This window comes from Astatotilapia calliptera, chromosome 17 (assembly GCF_964374335.1).
Source record: "Astatotilapia calliptera chromosome 17, fAstCal68.1, whole genome shotgun sequence".
In the NCBI taxonomy this organism is placed as follows: domain Eukaryota; kingdom Metazoa; phylum Chordata; class Actinopteri; order Cichliformes; family Cichlidae; genus Astatotilapia; species Astatotilapia calliptera.
In genome coordinates this window covers 1,282,986-1,289,902 of record NC_137438.1, presented here as the reverse complement: position 1 = coordinate 1,289,902, position 6,917 = coordinate 1,282,986, and the positions used below count along the sequence as shown (strand labels likewise).

The 6,917-nt window shown below is 41.3% G+C and overlaps 1 long non-coding RNA gene across 1 annotated transcript; it reads right to left on the bottom strand.

Annotated features, from left to right (window-relative positions):
• Positions 1-764: 764 nt before the first annotated feature.
• LOC145421469 (uncharacterized) lies at positions 765-2,178 on the bottom strand. Its single transcript, XR_013902832.1, has 2 exons — positions 1,908-2,178; positions 765-1,284 (listed from the first exon to the last, which is right to left on the bottom strand). It is a non-coding gene; the product is annotated as an uncharacterized LOC145421469 (long non-coding RNA).
• Positions 2,179-6,917: the final 4,739 nt, after the last annotated feature.

The window sequence follows — 6,917 nt, the reverse complement described above, 5'->3', positions numbered from 1 at the left end:
TTTGGAGGTTTAAAGCTCAAAAAAGTTAAATCTCTGAATGATTTAAATGCAAAGGTCAGCTTTGTCTAAGGTCAGCTTTGTCTAAAACAACTGGCTCTTTCTGATGTAAACTGTTAAACGACCTCCTCTATTTATAGACTTGGTGGGTGTGGCAGAGAATGTGATGTCCCTGTGACATCACGATGATCCTTTGATCTTCTCAAAGGATCATTGTGATGTCACCGTGACGTCACAATGATCGTTCGAGAAGATCAAAGGATCAAAGGAGCGCTGTGGATCATTCTGAGCATGCTCAGATCAATGAACGGTCATTGTGACGTCATTGCTAATTATTTGGCATTATTGCAGCAAACCAGCCCATGAAATGGATGAAACATCGTGACTGAGTTCCAGCGCTACACGAGGGACCTGCTTCAAACATACCACCATGCCAATCAGATTACTTCTTCCATGTGAGGGTGAAGAGGTGACCCTTCTGGATAAGATGGTGAAGGTTTGCTGCGTTTGGTGAACAGTGTGATAATAAAACCAGGGAAAATGAAACCTGCTCCTGTTAAATATTCTTTAGTCTTTTGCTGTATAAATAGCTGTATTTTTTCAAAAGACACAGTAAATAAAGTAATGTTAGTAGTGGGTGATATCATGTAAACACTGTCATGATTTTGTGTAAACATTTTGTCATTTGTAAACTATAAATGACATCATCATTGTAACTGATGTGATGTTCTATGAAGTGGTTTTAATTTTAAAAAAAGAGGCAAAAATTACTTTGTTTCTTTATTCAACTTTTGAACAGCGGGACTCAGTCAGTACATATTCAGTAAATGCAAATTATTTACACGGCAGTGCACTACAGGCATAAATCTAGACCCCTAGATAAAACATGATGGCATTATAGCAGTGACGACTCCTCCACAGTAGCAGGTGGGGTTTTTCTTTTTTGAGGACGGCTCCTTTTACCTGTCACTACAGATGGTCTGTGAATGTTTTGATCAAGAGCCTTTTTTGGGCAGCTGAAGAGGAGAAGTCTATCTTATGGCCAACCTCTGGCTGTATCTTGGTCACATTACCCAGCAAAACCCAGTATGGAGGTTCATCTGTAACAGTCCTTGTGCCACGGATCAACACTGTTGCTTCTACTTTAAACAGAAGAGCAGTGACGTGGGTCCAGGTCTCTGCGACTCCGGCCATGCAGGTGCAGCGGGCGGCTTCAACCTTCCCTGTGATGCTCACAGTGACCCATGGCTGCAATGCTGGTTCATTCAGTCTTTGAGAGTGCAGGACCTGAAACACACACAGACAAAGTTCATTTAAAGACAAGAACTATGAGCCAAGGCCGACACAGATGTGTTTAATCTACTTTATCATAAATGTAACAAAGTGTTTAGAAAGTTAGCACATACATGTCATTTTTCATTTCTTTATGTGTCCATCGCTGCAGGTTATAGTGTAAACCTGCCTGTTCTCTGTCAGAAACCTGCCTGCAGAAAATGAACCTAAAGTATGTAATGCAAGGATGCCATCACTGTAGAGATGGAGAAAGCATAAAGTGACAATTATGAGTCACTTAATATGATAAGGAGATTCTGCAGGTCATTAATCAATGTATAAAACTAAAATAAAATGTATTTTTAGTGACTCAAGATACAAATATTGACGCAAGATGTATAATTAGAATTATTTATAATAAACATTAATAAATCATTGCAATTTCTTTAACCATAAAGAGTAACTAAATCCTTCAGGACAGTGTCTCATCAATGCACTGAACTCACTATGTTATCCCTCTAACAGCCTCCACATGTTCTCACTGTAATTTCCCCTCATGAATGAATTTATGCTGCACTAATGTGAATGTTCGGATGGAAATCAAACGCATTTCACTCGCAGTACTCGAGCTGACTTACCTTTGTTTGAATGACGACTTGTACGCGCTGACTCCACAGATAAGGTACGAGAATATGTCAGGCTACGTCAATAGCGGTTGGTCTTCAGGGTTTTTACTCCACGGCCGTATTTCATACGGGTCCACATTTCCAATGCAGGCTATTTTCTGCAAGTACCGCCGCTTCGCCTCTGAACGAAATCGGTCTCTATGCAGTCCGTTCTCTTTTGAGCTGCTTTTAAGCATCTTGTAATCGTCGTTCCAACATTTGGAGCCAGAGTCTGCGCAGTAGTGACTTGAGGTGGAGCGACTGTGTAACACTCCCGCCCACACACCCGCTGGACGTGACCGCAAACACGCCCCCTACACTTTTTACGTAGCACCTGTGGCTCGAGTTTTTTGCTGGTTTCCCGCGACTGACGACTCGTTTAATTAAGGTAAAAATACAACCATGTCACTGTTATAAGAAAAGACACACAGCTTATCGTCTTATAGTTCTAAAATCGCTCTGTTGTTAATTCGTTTGCTAGATTAGCCGCTAGCATGCGCGCTGTGTTGGAGGCTTGTTGCTAGCTAGTTAGCGATGCTACACACTCTAATAGTCTGTGTTATTGAAGGATTCAGCCCTCCTTATGGTTTTTTTTATCCATTTTTAGACAGCGATGAGATCATCTGCACACTCTACACATGCCCAGAGTTACTGTTAATATCAGAAATATAATGCTGTCCTCTGGTTTTATACATTTTAAACATTTGGTTAAAATCTCAATGTTTTATACATTCATTGGTGCAGACCCTGAATTGGGACACAGCCTAGTGGTGCCGAGCTGGCGCACCGAGCAGTTCCTGTTACCTGCTGTGTGTCTGTTTTTACAGGTAAGCTGGGTTCCAAATAATACATATGTGATAGACAACAGTAGCAATCGAAAAGCTAGAGAGCCAATTCACGAGTTTAAGGGTTGATAACATGAATCACCACCAGCTGTTGCTAAAAGCACCTTTATGATCTGAGCATGCGCAGAATGATCCACAGCGCTCCTTTGATCTTCTCGAACGATCATTGTGACGTCACGGTGACATAACAATGATCCTTTGAGAACATCAAAGGAGCATTGTGATGTCACAGGGACATCACGTTCTCTGCACACCCACCAAGTCTATAAATAGAGGAGGTCGTTAACAGTTTACATCAGAAAGAGCCAGTTGTTTTAGACAAAGCTGACCTTAGACAAAGCTGACCTTTGCATTTAAATCATTCAGAGATTTAACTTTTTTGAGCTTTAAACCTCCAAAGAAATGTCACAGGGAACGTCGAATAATCCATCTGGAAGCAGAGATCAGTCAGACCCAGTGCAGCGTACGGCAGTTGAAATTCTACAAATTGTTGTTAGTCAAAACTTAGACATCGCTGCATTAAACACACGCCTCACGGAAGAAAACAGACATCACAGGCAAGAGATCATTCAAATCAATCAAGAAAACGCACAAGTCAATCGAGAAAACATAGAACTTGGGCAAGTGATCACACGCCTCACGGAAGAAAACAGACATCACAGCCAAGAGATCATTCAACTCAATAGAGACAACGCACAAGTCACTCGAGAAAACATAGAACTTGGGCAAGTGATCACACGCCTCACGGAAGAAAACAGACATCACAGCCAAGAGATCATTCAAATCAATCAAGAAAGCGCACAAGTCACTCGAGAAAACATAGAACTTGGGCAAGTGATCACACGCCTCACGGAAGAAAACAGACATCACAGGCAAGAGATCATTCAACTCAATAGAGACAACGCACAAGTCACTCGAGAATACATGGAACTTGGGCAAGTGATCACACGCCTCAGGCAACAGAACGAAGAACTGAGGCAAGAGAGAAGACGACTCTGTGAAGAGATCAGACAACTCAGGGAAAGGAACGAAGAACTCACAAATGTCGGATGGTTCATTGTTCTTTCTGCAGCTGCTATCTGGGTCGCCTCTAGGTTTTTCGGCTGAAGCGAATGTCCCGCTCTGTGGGGTCATGATTATTGTCATGACCCCACAGAGCGGGGATGGCTTGCGTGTGCTTGCATGCACACGTCCCATCGACAATTGTGGACAGTTACCCTTTAAAAACAGTAATGATGTTTTCCAGCCACAGTCCACCTTCATCCTGGCGTTGTTCCCGCTGGTGCAGGGTCCGCTCCTCAGCAAAGGTTTCTCCGTTTGGTTCTGTCCAAGGCGTCCTCAGGTGACGCGTTGATGGTCTTAATGTCTTCCTTGATTTTGTCCATCCACCGTTTTTTCGGTCTGCCTCAAGGCCGGCGCCGTCTGGGTCGATCCTTAATAGTCGTTTTTGCTGAGTTCTCATCGCTTCGAATCACGTGTCCATACCACCTCAGGCGGGATTCGAGCATCTTTTAAACTCGAGCCACAGTCCACCGACCTGTGCTCTCCTTTATGTTTGATTTTATTTTGCCCCTCACCTCCCAACCAGTCATGGCAGAAGACCGCCCCTCCCTGAGCCTGGTTCTGCCAGAGGTTTCTTCCTGTTAAAAGGGAGTTTTTCCTCTCCACCGTTGCCAGAGTGCTTGCTCATAGGGGATCATTTGATTGTTGGGTTGAATTTTTGGATTTCATTTCATTGGCTTGAACTGAAAAACCTAAAAATTCAGCTGAGGGGTTCACATAGTGGAGAGCACTACATTTGTTAACTGCACTTTGTTTATTTGTGGATTTTGTAGTTCTTCCTACTACAAAAACTACAAATGAAAACAAGGCAGTTAGCAGCAAATGAAAATAAATAAAACACATTAAAAAAATCTGCTACTGCTCTGTGTGTTTACTTTAGTGAACAATTCAGGTGAGGGGTTCACATAGTGGAGAGCACTACATTTGTTATATATATTGTGTGTGTATATATATATATATAACAACTAAAATACAATATATTGTATTTTAGATTAGAATTGAGATGGATATATATCTGGTCAAAGAATATAACTAAATTTATATTTAACTTACAATAAATCACTAGTTGTTCAGTCCTAGCTGTCGTTATCAGTTACTGCCAGTTATTCCTCTGCTGCCCATGGTTTACAGTCCACATAAACAGGACTGAATCATCAGCAGAAGAAACAGAAAACAGGTCTCTTGCCACTGTTTGCTACTTTTGTAATTGCTGATAGGAATTTGTGACAGGTCGGAGGCACGACACGACCACGACTCAGCATTCTGTGGCATTTCCCTTTTATTCTCGTTAGCTGTACACACACTGATGGCTCAGCTTTCCAGCCAAACACATACCAACAACAAACACACAACAGGCCCTAGTTCATTTAAATGAGAGTACGTTTTGCTCTAATGAGTTTGCATTCAGTGTTTAAAATTCAAACTGTTAACATAAAATGTTATTGTTAATAAATTGTTATTGTTTACCTTTTTGTCTTGTATTGTTGATGTGTATGAAGTATATGTATATCTGTATGTTGCCCTGTCTTAGTTTGTCTTGTCCCGTGTTCCCACTCGTGGCCCGCACCTTGTCGTGGTGAGTGGGCTTTCAACTAAGATGGGCTGTCCTTCTGTTGTCATATGTTGAAAAGAAAGCAAAATGCTACTTTTTACTACTCGGATCAAATGTATTCATGTTTAAATACTGTGGGTAATGTAATCTAAAGAAGTAGTCAGGGTGTGGTCCTTCTCAAATTTCCTTCATCCGAGTTTTTGTGCTCGTCTGTCTGCCTCTGTTCTAGGTTCACAGGACATGCAGATGAGATGCTTCTCTTGGGTTTCATATATAAGCAACACACGTCCTGGTTTATGTCACAGTCTTTGGTAAGTTTTACAGTCCAAATTTATTGACTGGTGTTAAGGTTCAAATATTAAGGAGGGATATAGGAGGAAATCCAAATAACAACACTGGTCCGGCCGGAGTAGTCAAAACGATGATTTTAATGAACACGCGCAGCGTGGGGAGATGTACACCGCATAACATCAGCTGTAGATCTCCGCCCAAAAAACTACACAGGAAAGGTTTTATGGCATCAGGGCATGTTTACTGACGCCCCCTCATGCCTCAAGCAGATACAATACATGCATACGTCAAATCAAAACCACAATGACTTTTAACACAGTTTGAAAGAACATGGTCTCCGTCTCCACGGCAGGTGCATCCTGTCGCTGCCCGACGCCCGTTTATCGTCTTGGAACATCAGCAGCGGTTCTGCAACAAACTGTTCTTTTGCAAACTCAATTTCGCAGCGACAGGCATAACATGATTAAACTTTTACCTACAAATGAGTCTATCTACTTATGTGTGTCAACCTGACATGCACTCAGTTTCACCTCTCCCCTCACCAGCTAAACCTTGTAACCTTTTCCCCAGACAGAAGGCCAGCACAACTGAAACTATATGTGTAATATATTGAATAAATGTTTTAATCAAATGATACTACTTAAAACTTAATAAAAGAATATAAAAGATAATAATGAATAACCTGGTTATTCAAGTAGCATCATCCAACACCACTCCTCAAAATAGCAACCAAAATGCACACTTTACAGAGGAAACAAAGACACTTTAGAAGTATACTTCCTGACTTATTCTCAGTCAACTGTTACCAAGCAAACTCAAACACAGCAGGTTGCTGAATACACTCAGGTCTCTGCTCAGCTACTATTCTTGCTGTAAGACTAACCTTCTAAGCTCCACGTCACTCACACTCTGCATATAAACATTCAAGATTATAAAAAGCATTTAAGATTATAGATCCAACTCAACAGTTTAAAGTGGTTATCACTGCTCCTGTACTAAAGGCTAATTAATTGGGTGCCAATATGTTTAAACCTCTGAATGCACTATCAATACTTGTAGATTATGTTATTAATGCCATGGTAATATGAACAATAGCAGTAAAATAATTTCTCTGAGATCAGTGTCACTGAGCTCGAGCGCTGCTCCACCAGCTACAGGTTTAATATCAGATCAACAACAGTAGAAAAACAGAGACAGAGACTACCAGACAAAAAGAAGAATAGGAAATCCAAC